This window comes from Clinocottus analis, unplaced genomic scaffold (assembly GCF_023055335.1).
Source record: "Clinocottus analis isolate CAN_PGR_092001 unplaced genomic scaffold, fCliAna1.0.p SCAF_16, whole genome shotgun sequence".
NCBI classification, from domain to species: Eukaryota; Metazoa; Chordata; class Actinopteri; order Perciformes; family Cottidae; genus Clinocottus; species Clinocottus analis.
In genome coordinates, this window is record NW_027175887.1 from 2809126 (window position 1) to 2827665 (window position 18540).

At 45.5% G+C, this 18540-nt stretch overlaps 1 protein-coding gene across 2 annotated transcripts in view; it reads left to right on the forward strand.

The window, feature by feature from the left end:
• Positions 1-1168: 1168 nt before the first annotated feature.
• Positions 1169-18540, forward strand: part of LOC137786342 (thyroid hormone receptor alpha) — a 73306-nt gene continuing 55934 nt past the window's right edge. The window contains exons 1-3 of one of the 2 annotated variants that reach the window (XM_068578166.1): positions 1169-1593; positions 2536-2635; positions 8908-9011. The gene's annotated coding sequence lies outside the window, so the exon portion shown is untranslated. The remainder of the gene's footprint in view (positions 1594-2535; positions 2636-8907; positions 9012-18540) is intronic. The other variant, XM_068578167.1, reaches the window with a different exon arrangement.

The window sequence follows — 18540 nt, forward strand, 5'->3', positions numbered from 1 at the left end:
TACTTGCACTTTACTTGAGTATTTCCATTTCATGCCATATTTTACACAACGTTTTAGAGTGCAATATTGCACTTTTTACCCCTCTACATGTATTTGACAGTCACCGGTGACTTGCATATTCATGCTTTACAGACATATAATATGATCAGTTTATAGATACATATTAGACGTCTGTAAAGCATGAATACATACATATTTGTAGATACAAATAACAAACAGTATTTAAAGTAAAAGGTACAACGCATAGCTCCTTATTGAGTCAACAGCTGCAGAAGGAGATCATTGGAGCCAGCCTGCACCCAGGACCAGGAAGCAAACAGGTGAACAAACATCCCTGCAGAAGCGACACTTCCTGGTCAACACCTGGTTCAGCGTCTGCCCTCTGGGGGGCGCTGCAGAGCATTGCACGACATAACAACACAACATGAGGAAATATTTCAACGCATCTGTGTCAGTCGCCTCCAACATGACTAGTGGTGGTACTTTGAATCAAGACCCAAAGCAAAAGGGAGCTCGATATTTTCAGATCCATCGGTTAAAAAACTGCAGAGGTCCGCCTCAGGACTACTATTTAAAAACAGGAAGTAATTAAGAACACATCGATGGATGAAGTCGTGGAATGATAGAATAAAGCACTTGTGAGATAGGATATGCTATATCTGGGGTCCCCAGTTGGTTGGATTAAGGTTAAAGCGTCAAAAGTAAACATTGCTCTTTCAGGGTACTATTTTATGTATTGTTATAATAACAATAATAATGTGATAAAAATGGTGCATTATAAATCTGTAACGTATGTGGAGATGACTTGTACTTGATCTAGAACAACGCATCATATGTTATAACAATACTTTAGCGATATGTGTTGTATATGTGACATAAGAGATATAAGCAAGATTGCAATATGTGTTGTATCTGTTGGAATAAATGGCCTACTTGTTCTAAAGTAAAGTAGCATAAAAATACAATAATCAAATAAAGTGCAGCACCCGTAGTACACACATGCAGTTCTTCTATGTAATTTTCTTCCCCCCACCACTTAGTTTGCCTTTAAACGTCGCCGTTTAACGGGAGAGACATTCCCCTTTAATTCTCTCGGGCTCGCGGGATTATGCAACCCCCCACCATGGTTACCGTCTCGAGCCGGTAGAGGGCGCTGCGCAGCCTGGCAACGAACCGACAGCTCCGCGTCCCCTGACCCGCATTCACCCGTACTGTACAGGCAGGAGGGGGAGGAGGAGGACCGAGCACACAGCACAGAAAGCTAATAAACGCCGTAGAGAGAGAGTTCCCCCCTTGCAGACCGTGGCCATGGCTTTGGCGGTCCCTGACAGACACGGCGCTCCCGTCTCCTCGCACCTGGTAGCGGACTGAACCGGGGGGCTAACACCGGGAGGAGCGTTAGCTACGCCGCTCGAGACGGTCCGCCGGCTGGACTCGCTTATATCTCTACGTATATTGTTCGGCTCTTTTCTTTTTTTTTTTTCTTCCTCCTGTCTCTCTCTTTCCCCTCACGTGTTAATCCGTCTGTTCCTGGTTTCACGGGCTTTATGTTGACGGCACGGGAGGCGGCTTCATATCACAAGTCCAGCATTGGTGAGTGTGTCAGTTATTTTCTGCCTTCGCACTATAGCGCAATGTACAGCGGCGTCTTTACGGGGCGGCGGTGCAACGTGAGCGCTGTCCTCATGTCAACCCGTGCGCTGCGCTGCACTGTACTGTACATATAGGTTAACGCCAACCAGCCCCCGGTCACCGTCCCGCAGCGGGTCTGTTTTTAACGCCTCACCTCCGCGCGCCCCTTTGAGAAACCACCGCTGCGAGCTTGAACCTGTTTGGCTGCCATGTGCTCAACCCCCTTTTTTTTTGTTTGCCGTCGTTATGTCGATGCACCTGGGTCAGGTAAGGGCTCCGCAGTGCTCGGGTTGGGGTCCGAAAACTACGGGCGTCGTTGCCAACCGAGAAACCTGTCCACCCCCACCAACACCAACACCAACACCTCCTTCTCGCTGTCCCGACGCGGCGGGGGCGCGCGAGACGCGTTTATCCGGAGAGAAATCGCGAAGCTACAGAGAGACGTGGCTTTGTGCCAACATATAGGCAGCACATAGGCTGCCATGTATGTGTGCTTCTATATGTGCGTGGCACTCCCGATGATAGCGCGCGGCCGCATTCCTCTGCTGTGGCATAGCCAACTAGGTCTCTCTGTGTGTGTGTGTGTGTGTGTGTGTGTGCGTGTGTGTGTGTGTGTGTGTGTGCGTGCGTGCGCAAAAAAACCCAACTATGTGTGCCAAAGTGTATGTTTGAAATGCTCCCGCAGACTTTGGAATGAATCGTGCATGTGTTTCTGAAGGGAAGGCATGAAATCTTAAAATGTGGTTCCCAGCCTATAGCTGCTCCCATCGGCTGAGGCGTGGTGTCACGTGTGTTGCAATAAATACAGTGTATGTGAGAGTGTTTTTATTTTAAGTACAGTTAGGAGAAGGAAGGTTGTTGTGAGTTTTTTTTATTCATTATATTCTTTAAAACATTTTCCAGGTTGAGGGCAGAGTCATCGTCTTCATCGGCGGATCCACATCAGAGGTTCTATGACTGGTTTTGGGCCCAGAGCTGCAGATCGAGACGCCCTTGGTTTAAGGTAGGTGGCAGTCAGAGAGAGAGAACATCAGAGAGTACGTTTGAACATCCGGTGGTCACTTAAAAAAAAAAAAACATGAACAAAAATGTCCATGCGACACGGCAACAGCAAAGGTTTCCTCTGCGTCTTCACATCTCACAGGTTTTTATTTGTAAGCCAGTCTGATCCTGAATCCTTTCATTTTGAGTCTTCAAATCCTATGTCATTAATTCCCAAAACGCTCGTGCGATGCTTTTCATAAAATAATATTTCCCTGGAGCGCGGAGGCCTACATACAATTACCCAGGAAGCTCTCTGGCTTGTTTACAAGAGTTTCTCCTTGTAACCCAGTTTTAGATTTTTGCGAGTATGTCTTTTTTTTTCAGCGACTTTTCCGAAGATCCCTTCGTCTACACGAGTTTCATTCCCTCAAATCCGTCTCTTGGAAGATAGGCAATTTGTCTGAGTGAATTTTAAAACATATATATGCATAACACGCAATGACAGAAAACAAAATAACTCCTAATGACTGAAATCATGCAAAAAAACAACAACAATTTATATCTATTCAGAAGGCATATGCCAACTGTCAGGATTCCACTAAGATCCTTTGCTTGCATTAATGGCACCCAAAGAAAGTCCATGTAAAAATACTCCATGCATGTATGTATATATACATCCAAAGCCATAATCTCTGCCTGCAGCCAGACATGACCTCTTTTGACGTCCGTCGCTAACACCCTCCTCGCCCCCCCCCCCCTTTTTCCCATAGCACGCTGCTGTAAGGCAGCGTCCTGGTTTTCTGAGGTTGAGGCTTAATGTATAGCGAGCAGAGGGAGGGGTTTAAGAGAGAGGGCAGGAAGAAAACCAGTCTCTCAACCCCCACCCTCCTCTCAGCCTGCCTCTGTCTGAGGGAAATCGGTTACATAACCGGGGCCGTGGAGGCAGGTCCCTCGAGCTCCCACGGCCCGCTGACGTCACAGACATGGAGGAGGAGTCGTCTGTCATGTGGGCCAGATCTGCAGAATACTAGAGTTTGCACACTAATTTAATGCTGTGTGATTGTCTTCCACTCACCCACATACAAGAAAAATACATTTTAAGAACTCAACAGCCTTTTTCTAGGTCTCATGACCCGGTAACCACACCTTTTTTTCTGTTTATTCCAACCGCTCAAGCAGACACTGTCAAAAATTTCAAATGTTATCCTTTTATTTTTGTTATAGTCGTTATTTGCACAAAAAAAAAAAAACACAATTCCAAAGTTTAGAAAATAAAAGATAATAATTCATTTTTTTTCAATACAAAAATCTCTTTAATTTTGTATTTTTTTTGTCGTTTAATGAAGCTTCTTAGAGCCCGTGTTGGGAAGTTAAACAGGTCACACCTGTATAATATCTGTATATCACTGTGAAAACACCCCCTCCAAACATTTTTCCGAGATGACACTTGAAGGATTCTCAGAAAACATCGTCCTCGGCTCTGGGAAGTTCACCTATTTTTCACCCCTGTTTTTCTGACACTTTAACAAATGACCAACTAATCAATTAATTTTAAAGACAAGTCGACAGAGGAACCGTTTGAGCTGCTCACGGCGGCAACTTTACGTCGCTGTCCTGTATGTGCAGGACATACATAAAATGGAAGACGAGGACAGACTCTGATTGCATCTGTAATGTTTGAGGGAATGGAGAAAAATAAGTTACCGCCTGTACATAGTACATAGTGTACATATTACCTGTGAGTACAGAGTACAACAGCAAACCGGCAGGGCAGCTCTTACGCACACACACACACACACACACACACACACACACACACACACACACACACACACACACACACACACACACACACACACACACACACACACACACACACAGTAGCCTCTGGGCTTCTCCGTGCTGCTTCAGAATGTTCTGTTCTTTTTCCAAGAGGCGAAGAACGTCTTTGATGAATACAGCCTCTATTAGGGTGGAGCACCGTCTCCCACACAGAAAATTAAACACAAGTTCTCCCTCCATCAGGACAGGAAATGACTTTTAAAGAAGGTCTTAAGTCCGAGGCTGAGAATCACAGTGTCCTTGTCGGCCCACGGCACGGTGCTTTGATTGAGTTTGAGTTTGAATATGTAATGTCTTTTAGAGCAATATGTTCTCAAAACATGACTTTAAAAATTGTAATCAGGTTGGGGAAAGTGCAATTTTCACACTTGTTCCTTTATCAAAGACAAAGTGGAACAGTTCCTGCTCGAAACCAACTGTTTGTCCCGGAGCTTATCTTGTTACGCTTTTTTCCTCCACGCTCTGTCCTGAGCCTGAGTCGTCTGTGAAGCTGGAGGTCTGCTTGAGTTTCAAAAATGTTTCACATGTTTCACTGTTGGCTCCGTTCGTGGTGACGTCGGCTGCTTTAGTCGACACGGAAATGGAGGAAGAAAAAAAAAAAGTTTTGAAGTAGCTCTAGTGTTGCTATATATAGGTGCTTATAAAAGGCGACGTCGTCTACAGCACGCGTGCACATGATGGCCCATGGACACACAACAATGTCCGGTTGTTGCAAGTTGATGCTCCTGAGGGAGGGAAGACGGTTTCAGAGCGACCGGGTTTCAGTTTAGCGAGCGACGGTGTCGAGTAGCGACTTTAATCCCGATGCGTCGGCGTCGCTCAGGGGAACTGACGCAGAATGGTTGCAGGTGATGAACACGGATGAGTTTGTGATTTTGTTGAAATAATATTTTGCACATTCGTTCCTCTATATTTTCTGCAGCTGCTGTCACGACGAGCAACTTTGAACATGTTCGGCTTAACGCGGTCACTCATTAACCGCGGGAAAAAAGCTCTAAGGCTGCGCTCACACCAAAAGCGTTTGCAAAGCCACGGAGAAAAGCCACGCCCCCGCTCTGCCGCGAAAAAGCAAATGACGCGAATTAACCACATAAAGTGGAGCGAGTAAACTCTGTCAAATAGCATTGTGAAACTTCGCATGTAGCATAAAGCTCTTAAAGTGCATGTATCAAAAATACTTTTGTGTTTATAGAGGCCGCTTTTGTGTGCTCACATTTACTGTAAAAGGGTCTATAAAAAAAGAAAAGTGAGAGACAGACTGTAAATGGTAATGTAATGTAAGGACAGTGTTCCTCTCGTCCCCGATGGAGTACTCTCCTACTGAAACATTTAGATGGGCGAAGCGAGCCCTGCTCACCACATCGCTAGCTTCTGGGTCCGTCAGTAACGTGGGATGAAGGCAGCAAAATGTAAAAAGGATTTGAACAGGGCCCATAATCTTGACAACCGGCCAAGGACCTTAACGATATTAAAGTCTGGAACACAGCAGAGGGGACTGGAATCTGTCTTGGGGAAACATAAACCTGGCTATTAGCGTTTTAACAGCTATTGCTTCCAGCTGTCTACCTCTTGCAAGGAAGTAATTATAGGGCTTTAAGAGGTGGGGGGGGTTGGCTGCTTGGATGTGATTAAAGTTTTAGCTTGGTCACCTTGTGCTATTCTTTTCACATCACACGTTTTTTGCTAAAAACAAATATAAGAAAAAATACATTCGTGCAGCTTTAAGTTTCAATGTTTGGGTCTCACGGGGCAAAGCGGAGCACTCGCAGTGTTTTCAGTATCAACACTCAAGGGGGACGCTAATCCCTCCAATTGATTGTCCTTTGTGTCACACTTTATTTAACTCACACTCCGGATCAAATTAGCTGCAACCTCGAGGAATGATGCATTGAATCTGTTTCCATGCGTTTGAAATACTGCGATGGGCCCGTGGGGGGTCAACGGGTTCCATCAATCATGTGTTTGTTCATCCACTCATCATCCCAGACGCCGCTGCCGAGGGGGCCGAGCTGGGAGTTATCCTCCTTGATTTAAAAAAAAGGAAACTTGTTAAAAAGATAGGTCAACTAGCAGGAAGTGAAGTCGGGGTCCATGGTTTGTTTGGCAATGCGTTGCCTGTAGTTTTCCCAGTTTGTTGTCGTCGCTGCTGTGTGATAGAGCATGAAGGAGACGGTACGGAGGAGTCGGTCGCTGCTGATGTTGCGCCTTACCTTGCTGTTATGGAGTGTGATGGGAGATGGGAGTGCATGTTCAGGATGTCCAGTGAATGTGTGTGGAGGGTATTTAGGATAATGACGTTGGTGAGAACAGACCTGACTGACCGCAAAGAGGAACGTCTATACTGGTCATTTTTATACATACAGTTTATATACCAATTAAACTACAAACCGAGCAGGACATTTAGTCTCTCAGTATAAATAGTTTTAACGATGAACCAAACGGAAGTATAAAAAAATTACACACAAAATCTTTAAAGTACAAAATCTCAATCCGCCCCCTGTTGCTGTGTCACACTTGGTACGGTCTGCTGGGCTACAACTGGGGGACTCTGGGTGATACCCAAGAGGCTTTGACCTTGTAGAGTGGGCTCGCTGCCGCTCCTCTGTCCTCCAGCCTGATGAGATCTCCCTCCACACTGCTGACCCAAAGATGTGTGAACAGCTTGAGAACTTGAGAGAAAGTAAAGTGTTGACTGTACAGATGTTTCCCAGGGCAAAAGCTAAAAAAAAAAGGAAACATCCTCACCATAGCCTCCATCAGCAGTGACATGTTTGCCCTCAGCGACTCTGTCCCCCCCCCCCCCCCCCCATCTTTGTAGAGGCACAGTCTTCTCTTTCTGTCTTTCAGAGGAATCTCTCAAGGGCTTTGTATTGTTTCAGCGGATAAAAGGAAAAATTTAAAAAAAGAGAACTTTCCTGGGCGGGATGAGAGAGAGACTTTATAACAAGCTCTAGCACCTCCAGGGAGGATTCTCGATCACACACACTCGCACAAATGTTCTCAGAAAGTACACACAGAATATTGTAGTGGTGCAACACACACACACACGCACATGCACTCAGTGTCCTGCAGAGAGAGGAACCGGCGTCGGGAGTGGCCACAACAGGAAGTGGTCCAGGGATTATATTAAAGAGACCGACTCACCGCCCAGAATGAACCTCTGCACAGAGGTCGAGGCCTTTCTGCTCTCTCCTCGGGGGAGGGGGGGAGGCATTCTTGTGGAGTAAAGCTCACACCAGGAGTATTTCCCTGGTTTCCTGCTGTTGTCAACATCTGAGAGCGGGTCGACTGGGGAAGATGGGAGCGACACAGTGGAGGGAATCAGGATCACGATAGAAGGATCACCGAAATGGGGGGGAAGGGAGGTGTGGGGCAGGCAGCGGTGAAGGTCACGTTCCAGATGTAAATCCACAAAGTTGGATGCGGCCGGTGTTGTGTGTTCACATAGAGCTGGGGTCTAATGCATTTTCTCAATCGCATATTTGCAATACTGTTCATTTTTTATTTATTTTTCATGGCCGTTAACCTCTGAACATGACATTACGGTAGTTATTTAGCTCATAATACAGACCAAACCGTTCAGAACAAGACTTTAATGTTGCCTCTTTTTAATGCTTTGCTAAGCCTCTGAAGAGAGATGAGTGTTTTGTGCTGTATGAAGAGTAAATGTGAGTGAGGGGGCGGGGGGGAGGCGCCTGAGGCGGCGACATGTAACATGTATGTGGAAGTGCCAGTAGCTCAGGCTAGACTCTCCATACGAGCTAAATGGAGTGGAAATAACAGGTAGCCTGACGGTGAAGGTTAGCTTCGGGTCGCCGCAGTGTTTTTTTGAAATAACTCAGACGTTCTGATTGAGGATTTTGCCCACGGGCCAGCGGGCACGGGTCTCACGCCGCATCATTAACACCCAGCGTTTCGCCAGTTAGCGGATTAGACGCGTTCTCAGTTTTCACTTCAGCTTCAGCGGGTCAGAGCCGGCCGCTACGGAGGAGGACCGGGGGAAAAAGTTCAATTCGCGTTGGGAAATTCTCCCTGATATAAGAGCCATGTGATCTGAGGCACATGTTGACCTTCTTATAAAGAGTCTGAACATTCAGATCATGAGTAGATTCTCTCTCCCCCTTTCATTTAAACTAAATCAGCTTAACCGGTATAACAAAGACACACACACATACAGAGCTGTGCATTCTCCATCTTCACGTGATTTATTACAGAATAATATGAGGCTGAAAGAGCCAGTGTCTCCTGGTGAGTTTAAAGTGATAATGAAGGATCAATAAGCAGCTTTAAATAGTCTTCTTTGACTGGAAATGTATTGATTTTGTGGAAAACAAATATATATATATATATATATATATATATATATATATATATATATATATATATATATATATTTATTTATTTCAATGCCACTCAAAGCATATCTTTGTTGTCGTTGCATCGATTCAGATCTTTCCGACGGGCACAGGAAGATTTCCATTTCAAACGAGGACGTGCCGCCATCTGATGTTTGTGTCAACGAGCAGGACCGGCCTCCATCGTCACCGCACCAGGTCGGTTCATCTTCCGGTCATCTTCAACGCTCGAGCGCATGTGAATGCAACGCGGCTGCCGCCCTCGAGTCCAACGCGCAGAGACTGAGGGAGCCTGCGAATGAGAGCGTAGTGGCTGGTTTGCCAAACAACCAATAAACCCAAAATGAGATTCAAAAGCAGCAGAGTGAAAAGCGACACCGCTGAAGTATTTACCTCAAGGGATGACTTTTAACCGTAAACCAACAATAGGAGTTTGTACCCATTAATTCTATCAGTTAAAAAAGTCTGACTGCATAGAAGTCTTTGAGAAAACATTGTCCCTCAGTAAACATTCTCAATAAATAAAGCAGGGTATACTTTATGGCCAGTTAACTGTACACGGCATCACTACATTACTCCTACGTTTCCAAACTTGGTAACATGCGTTCATCAGCTGCAAAATTAACCAACAACATGGCGATGGTCGTAATCCAAGATGGCGTCGACTAAAATCGCTGAACTAGTGACGATGACTCCGTCCCGCTGTTATACATCGTCTACGGGGCGAACCCACATCAGATGGTAGCGAGCAGGCTCGACACAGGAACCTGGCTTGTGTGTTGAGGAGTTGTCACACTGATTGATGATGCGGTGGAGACTCACTGGGAAAACTGCCTGCTAGTTTCCACGACAATAAACACGACACCGCGGCTGCTAACTCTCGCTTTTTTAGGCCGATGTGCAGCTTCGGTTGCCTGCTGTTCAAACACGCTGCAGCCGGTTGATGAATGATGGGTTTGACCTGTGCGCTGCAGCTGCAGCGGCCCGTCACCCACTTTAACCTCTTCAGCACCTGCTCGCAAGGCACTTCTCTTGTCTGTTAACAGTTAATCTTCGGCTAACAGTGTGCGGCTATCGACAGACTCAAAGTGGCTCGATTAGTCCGTATACAAACTAACATATTATTATGCTAATCACTTTGTCAATATTGCTTATTACCAATGCAATTAACGGTTGACACAAGTTGACAGATGTAGGCGACTGTTTGATTTGTGAGGCGTGTCACAATGAGAAATGCCGGTTCAGCCTCTGGGCATAAAATCAAACCGGTTACCGCTCGTCCCGTCTATATTGGCACAGTGGAAAGCTTTAGTTAAAAAAAAAAAACCCGCGTACATACAAATAGTGATAAAGGAATACAGCTACTTGACAAACACGCAATAAACACCTGAGAATAAACACCGTGAACCCGTTCCTCAGGACCTTAGAAGTTCCTGTAAGAAATATGTGTATGCAGTGTGTACGTATTTGTTCGGGGGGGAAAAACAGACGCGTGGAAACGCTTCAGGTCACCGTTACAGTCGCGAGACCCAGCGGCGGCTCAGGCCGCCACGTAACCGGTGCAGACGGCCGCATAGAGCAAAACTAGAGGAAATGTGTGAGTAAAGAACACGTCTTGGACGTTAACGGGCTCTAGTCACTCAATCCCAGTAACCCTACAGCGACGGTTGTTGTCGTTTTTCAGTTTATTTCAGTGGAGTAATCGCGTCACGCCTGCAGCGCTCAGCACACAGCAACAAAGCAGGGAAAGACGAAGGGGTGTTCTCCAGCGCCAGCAGACAGGAAGCGCCTGTCCAATAGAGGAGGTCTTAGGTAGATCTCTTTAATGAGATACATGCCCAGACAGCCGCTTATTCAACGTTTGGAGAAGTCTATTACTCGTCTCAGGCGGACATGTTTTTGAAGTGCGATGACAACGCTGTCGTAGTAATCCACTGAACGCACCTTGGGGGCCCCTCGTCTTCAAATACAAGGTTGATTTTCTGCATCTAATTATCCTGCAAGTGAGTCATGAACGGCCAGCCATTTCCATTCCTGTCCGTCCACCACGCAGACGGAAATATCTCAGCGACTCTCGGGTGAATTGGAACAAAGTTAATTAGAGTATTTGATGTTTTCTAAGAGGCTGAACCCTCATGACTGTGATTATTCCCTTTTTTTTTTCTTTTCCCGCGACGGTGGTGCGCCAACAGCAAAAGATAAGACTGTGAATGTGCTCAAAGTAAACATGAAGAATGCTCATGTTAGCATTGAGCGCAAATGCTACATTGATCTTGGTACGTGAACGTCACACGTCCAATAGGTCTTGGTTTAAACAATGGCATAGTACTGGTGTCAAAATTGGTTGCAGGGGAAAACCCAAACTCATTTATAAAAGTTTTAAATTAACACCTCAACACATTGTACGTTGCATTCATTCTGTTGCGTAATAATGTTTTTTTTCTCTATCGTCTCTAATAATTGGATTAACTGGTGCTTGAAAATAATTGCGAATACTCTACATGTCAACATGTGTTTGTATCAAGACTCTCTTGCCGCTTACACCTCTTTCTTTATGCTGCGTCTTACTGTTATTGCATTAAATTAGAACTATGCGTCTTCGATAGTGGGCCTATTTTAATCCCATAATATATCCATTTGAAATATTATAGATTAATTTTCACATCACAGCGTCTGTCTGAACAGAATTCTTCTGTAAATGCGTTTGCTCCATTAAAATCTTATTCTGTCGATCAGAGGAGCGAACGTTTAATTATAGTTGTTTACAAATAGAATTTCAAAATTATGATATAACAGCTCACTAATTTTCTAGCAAAAAGGCTGTGAACATCGTACCGTTATATAAATAACCCTCGTTCTCACCCCTCCTCCTCCTCCTCCTCCTCCTCCACCGCGCCGTACCCACTGTCTTTGAATTACCAGTGCAGCCCGAGAGGTGTGTGTGTGTGTGTGTGTGTGTGCGGACTGTAAAGTGGTACCTCCCCCGCTGTTAGAGAAATGCAGAGACAATGGATAATGGTTGTATGCCCTTATTACCCCTGCTGGGCCAATGTGGGCAAAGCAGAGCGGAGAGATTAGCAGCGGCGGGAGTCACAGATAGACGCTCTTGATGCCCTGATGTGATGTGACGGGACGTATTGCGACACAACGGTGGCTCTAATTTGATTTGATACAACTCTGTCTCTCCCCCGCCCCGGAACTATTTTCACGCTCTTGGGTTCTCCCCTGATCCAAATTTACAACACACGCTCGGCGCCTCCGCGGCTGTGTTCGCTGCCCCGATTGACTCGCGTGCAACACGGACCTGGATGCGTGCGAGCAACCGCAATTGATGGCGAGCGCACAACATGGCGTGCCGGATTGTACTTTTTGGAATATTCCACATTGAGTTTTAGCGTGCGACGCCATGGTGAGAAAATCTAACAAATGTTTGATCACTGTCTTGCAAAAATATCAAACCTGAACACGTCATTTTATGAAAGATTACAACTCAAAGTGGGACGCGAGGGGGACCGAATCCTGTGTCCCCGGGACCAAAGCGGACAACGATACGTCATGAATTGCCATAACATCTACATTTTATACATACACACATATAAGAACCAAACCATGAAGTGACAAAGTTTATGAAATGTGTTTATTTCATTATGAAAGTACATCTAGTACCCTAACCCTAATATAAATGTGTTCTTGACAAACGAGTTTGAATGTTTGACTTTTGGACAAGAACACTTTAGTTTCTTAGATCTTTTGTAACTTTGCGTTTGTTGAAAATGAATCAAAAGAAAAGAAAGTAAAGCCGATCTAATGAAGATAATTCAGTAACCACCTCATAACATACGTACTTCCACACTTTGAAATGAACCAACAACAAGATTCTCATTTAAAGCGGCTTGATGGAGAGGAGGTGAGGTTCCTCAGTAGCCGTGTTTCTATGAGCATTTTGAATTATCGCATTAAAACACTGCACTGAAACAGCAACAATTGTGCAATTGTGTGTCTTTCGTCGACGAAGAGTTGATATGCTAAATAGATTATAAAAGTAGTTTGCAGAATAACTGTTAACAATTTACTGTGAGATTACATGCATTCATAAAGGGAAGCATATATCGCTCTAAAGTATTTGTTAGATGTGCGACATTTCATACTCAATGTAGCAAAATGGAGGAATTTGTAATACGTATTCAACCCCCCACTAAGGAGTAGTGCGTTCATCGTGAAATGAATATCCAAAAAAAGTTTGTTATTAACTTGTAAATTAAAATGAAAGAATGCCGTGTAAACTATGATACACCATGAAATTACTGGTTCAGTTGTTATTAATTAAATTTTCTGTTTTTTTTTTTTTTTTAGTTCTTACCGCAGCAGGCGGTTACTTTATTTAATGAATTCATCTGTGATGCAGTTTACATCCGTGCACCAGAATGCCTTTATACCCCAGTGGGTGCTCAACCCCTTTCACAGCCACTGAACATGAACTGCAAGATGCAAACTCTTCCCCCCTTTCCTCTTAAATTATAGAGTCCTTTTTAAATGCTGCATCAATAATTTTGGCCTGCGAGACCAACGCAGAACATGCGATGATGACGCAACACACCCAGAGGCCGAAAATGCATTAACCTACATAAAATCGACTTCTGATCTAATCTGTCTTTTTCTGGAGTTTACAGAAAATTGCAACGCAGGCGAGCACTCCCTCTGAGGCACATTAGCACCCGGGCAGTGAAAAACTATTAGCCAAGAAGGTTTCAGGGTGTATGGACCAGAGCCGTTGAAAAAGGGGCTCTTGCTCTCTAATGGCCGTGCTAATCACCTGGACATTGAACAATTTGTCCGTCATAAGAGGGCGAGAGAGACGGAGAGAAAGCGTCGGCCCCTTTGGCCTCGGTTAGGTTCGTCACACTGTTAGTCAGAAAGCTGTGGCGCAGGGGGTGAGAGTGATGGTGGACTTGAAGGCCCTGAGCCCACACTTAATTACCAACAACCGCCTCTAATGGGCCGCTAATGGAGACGCTTCCTGTTCAACTCTGACTGCCCCCTCTCTTCTGGCTCTGCTCTGCTGTAATGTCCTCAGATGCATCCTTCTAGAAGACTATAGGTGGTGCTGGTTGCTTCTGCTGACAGGATTTTTTTTTTTTTTTTTTTTTTTTAAACCTTCGGGTCTGTCCTAAAACCCACACTGGGGGTCTTGCATGTCCCAATCACCAAGATGCTGTCGTCGGCAAACTGCCCAAACTGTCACAATATCCTGATACTGGCCCATGAGTCTGCTTACTGATCTGGAAGAGATAATCTGTGGGGGCGAAAAATCTGGTTCCTCTGCCTCCTTTAAGTGCCCCTAACGGCATGTGCAACATCCCGCTGCGCCGTCCTTTTGTCCTTTTTTATTCTTCTTTTAACGAGGCGGTTTCTGAAAACAGAAACAGCTTCCGGCGTCGACTCGTCTCCAGTGTCACCTTTTCATAAAAAAAAAAACATCCATTTGACTGCATCCGAGGGAACTTTAGCTAGATAACGGTGAATTTCATGAAAATCGGCTATTCCTTCTTTTTTTTTTGAATTACCTGAATGAACTCATTTAGATATAAACATATTTCCAAAAAAAAAGTATATATTTTTTCATTGAATCAAATGAATTGTCAGTCCCACCACGGCACACTGGATGGCGCATTGAAGGCCGGCAGAGGGCCCCCGGGCCAGTAGTTGAGAAACGCCGCTCTGTCCTTCATGCTGCAGGCACTCGTCTGCGAGCAATGAGTCTTCCCAGACCCAGGAGTAGGAGGCGAATGACATTGATCAGCACTTTCATCCAGAGTGCCTCATCATACGGCAATAACAAGAGGCTCAAACCACTGTTGGGAACTCGCTTCCCTCCAGGGGCCCGACTGCGTAGAAAACTATGTATCGACTGAAATGTCGCTGTCGGAATAAAAATTTCCGTTTTCTGTTTTTCGAGCAGCAGAAATAAAGATCTCGGAAGGTTATCTATATGTTATTCACAGAGAACTCCAGAGAGCACATCAGTATTCTGAGCAAAATCTCTGAATAGAAACGCTGTGGGTTTTTTTTTTGCCAGGGGGCATTTTTGTTTGAGTCATTCACATGAGCTCCCGTATTCTGCCAAATAATCCCTGCTCCTTTTCATAGCGCTCGTAGTAAAAGGATCCAATGGGTGAATAATTTGTACAAAGTGTTGCGATTTATTTCCAGCCTCGTTGCCTTCACAAGATCAGAGCGACGGATGAACGCTTCGGGGCCTCGAGGGGCACGTCTTCATTCTGAATGCAGCCGTTTCCAACAGGCGGCATCATTACTGTTCAGCTCCAACGGTGCGTCAGAGTATCCGGCGCATCCAGGTTTCCATCTGGGATGTCCAAACCTTTTTATATACATATCGTCTTTGGCCACGAAACCATTATTAGACCATCGTTGTTCTCTACTCTTGAAGCATCTTCTCTTGTTGTGCTACATTTGGACCAAAAAATGTACTTTACACACCATAATGTAACTCGACATGACCTCTGTTTACGCTAACGGCTAACGCTAAGGAGCTCAGCTCTTGTGGATTAACTGCCTCGCGCACTTTGCGAAAGTTTCACGCCATCGACATGTTTAGTTTTTAGTAGCAAAGCAACCATGTGTTTTTTTTTCTCACAGTGGGCCAAAACTCCTGGAAAAAATCACCTTGTTCTGGTAAAAAAGAAAAAGATGCTACTTTGTTAATAATATATTGACATGATTTAATCGCACAATGCCTTGAAATCGGTTGGCGACTTCCACAGACGTCCCTATATATCAGCCCGGAGATCAAATCTGCCGGTGATATCGGCCCCGGTGACGTGCCGTTTGTCTGCCGCTGTGGAGGGATTCGTCGTATTCCCTCAAGTGTCTCGCTCGGCCTGGAACAAATGCCAGGACTCGTCTGTGCCCGTGTGAAACACCTCAGCGCAGCCATCCATCATTTCGAAAGCCTCGGTGACATTTACCTCGCCGACCAAATGAAAAGCAGATACCATCCCGCTGCTTCCTCACACTGTGAGGTAAACACATGTGTACATCTTCATGCTGATCAGTGGCTCTCTTTTTTTTTTGGTTACACAAGTGTGCAAATCCCCTCCCTTTGTTTTATCCCAGCACGTCATTATTCGCCTCCCGTTCCGATGAGGCATGATTGGGACGCCGCTTTGACAACACGAACAAACACTCGGGCTCATTTTGGAAAGGGCAATAATGAAGCCGCCCCGCAGCATCCGTGTTTGGCCGTCTGTTGTTGTGTTCCAGGCCCCATTCACAAACTCATGAGGTGCTGTGGGCAGGTTTTCGGATGAATCTGGCGCGAGGCCCAGATAATACGGGACGGACCGGGAAACAAGCAAACCCCTGTTCCCATCCGAGCCCCCTTACGAAAATAACCCCTCCAAAAAAACGTATTGTCCCGACTCGTTCTCCCTGTTGTGTTGGATGCTGCATGATCGATTCGAGCGCCGAGACGCCAGCTGACAGCTGGCCGGCGGGTGAACCCGTCGGCGGCTTGGAGTCAAAGGTGGCGCTGCCTTGGCGCGAAGACATTAGCGCGATGACCCAATTTGAATCCTCGGAGGTTGTTTCTCAGCCAAAAGAAGTGGCAGCGACAACGTAGGCACGGCGTATCGGTTACGATGTCCAAAGCGGATCCCCAGGATTACAGCTATTTGGGGCTTTGTTGTGGCTCATTGGCCGCTTTTTAGAACCGGGTTGTGAATGCAGTTTGAATCGTCATTCATGAATTTAAAAAAAAACATCGTCCTAGTGGGACCAAGCCTAATTACATGCCTGTCTTTGTCTCCGGTGGCGATCTTAACTATGACGCGTGGAATTTCTGTCCATCCGTCTGCGAGTTTGTATGCTTGTCCTTTGCATGTCCCGAGAACCGTTAGTGGTGATCCACTTCACACTTGGCGTGCGTATTGTTGGGATCGCAGGGACGAATCTGGGGCAAAAAAAACAAACAGATATTGGGACTCAAACTTTAAATAAACCAGCAAAAGCGCTGGGGTGGGGTGGGCCTTGTCATTGAGATTTGAGCTACCCTTCATCATCTTAGCGACAATTTTCTCCCAGGAAGTGTTTGTTTATAAAAGCCTCTAGAATAGTCTTCTTCAAGGTGGGGACACTCGGCTTTGTTTAGTTTCTGTCTTTCGAGGCGTTCTCATTGGTGTCCGGTGCTGTGGAGGCACACGGCTGTCAATCATTGAGTATGACTTGCATAACCTTCTAATCACCACATTCCTAATGTTGCCTGACGAGGCCTGTGGGGTTAGTGTGTACACACACACACACACACACACACACACACACACACACACACACACACAAGACATATTTATGACAAACATGCTCCCTTCACATACTGCAGGTATGCTGAATGCAAATTGAGACCACGTGTATTTTAGCCGCAGAGGTGAAAGCCTTGAAGAATCCTGAGTGCCGCGTTCTGATACAACCGCACGAGTGCCGAATGAAGAGTCAATGAAGAGTAACTCCTAATCTGTTGATTTAATACTGTACGATATCTTTTATTTTGTGTTCCAGCTTTGTATAAACGGTGTGTGTGACACAGAGTGCACAACTTTGTTGTTAATTCATATTTGTTGGTTTAATCGCAGCTGTAAATGTAGGCCTGTTTTTTCTTAAATATTGTTTTGCTGTTGTATCTCTTGTGTCTGTGTTTAACGTGTGACCACCAGCAGCCCCTTTCAGTCTCCAGGTCTTTTAAATGGCGATGGAAATACTGACAGCAGTGGGCTGCATTAGACCCTGGACTAAAATGTTCGCAAATATTTTAGTGGAAAAGCGTTTTACCTACAAATTTCCCCTTAATCCTTAACATTATGACAAAACGATAATCCCTAGACTCTGAAAACACATACTCAGGACCATCTTTGCGAGGTCGATCTGCATTCTGGGCTGCGGCTGACACCTGGCGCGTCGCGGTGACAGCCGGAAGGTAGCGCAACACGCTGCGTATCGACCGAGCGGAGCGGCTGATCCAAGGACTTTTTCTCACAGTGGCTGGGGGGAAAATCCATCGTTCTGAGAAGCAAGCTCAATATTCAGTACATATTAAAATTATTTCAGGCGCATGCATCCCCTCCCGAGCTGCTGGGTAGGGGAGGGAGGAAGGAACACCCACAGTTGCAAATGTCGCCTCTGAACCAGCGAGGACAACAACTCGATGTAGGAGTGATGACATTTAAATCACAGGTGTCACGCTGCTGATTGGGCCTCAGCGTCAGGTTTTGTCGAGTGATTAGTCTGCAACCTCCCAGCTAATCAGTGATTGGCACTGAATTAATAACGCCAGTGCTGTCACTGCAGGGTGAGGGTCCTTTTTTAATGACTAAATAAAGTGAAGTTTGCCTTCAGCTTCACTTTCTCAAGATGATAATTGGGAGCGCTAATGGCTTGTCTACGCACCCCGGTACCTTGTGACGAGCTTCATTTAATTACAAGACGGTTCTGCTGAATATGCTGCGGCTATCGTGACGGCAGCCTGAATGGACCTGACGGAGTCAAAAAGTTAGCTTCTGCCATTTTGGTCTTGGATCGAGATGGTGTTTGTGGCGGGAACGTCTCTCGCTGGTGAAAGTGTATTTAATTTATTCAAATTTAGATTCAAGAGCGGAAGATACGCAATCCTTTTCTCAATATGTGGGATTACTGACGTTCTGTAGATTCTCCAACCAGC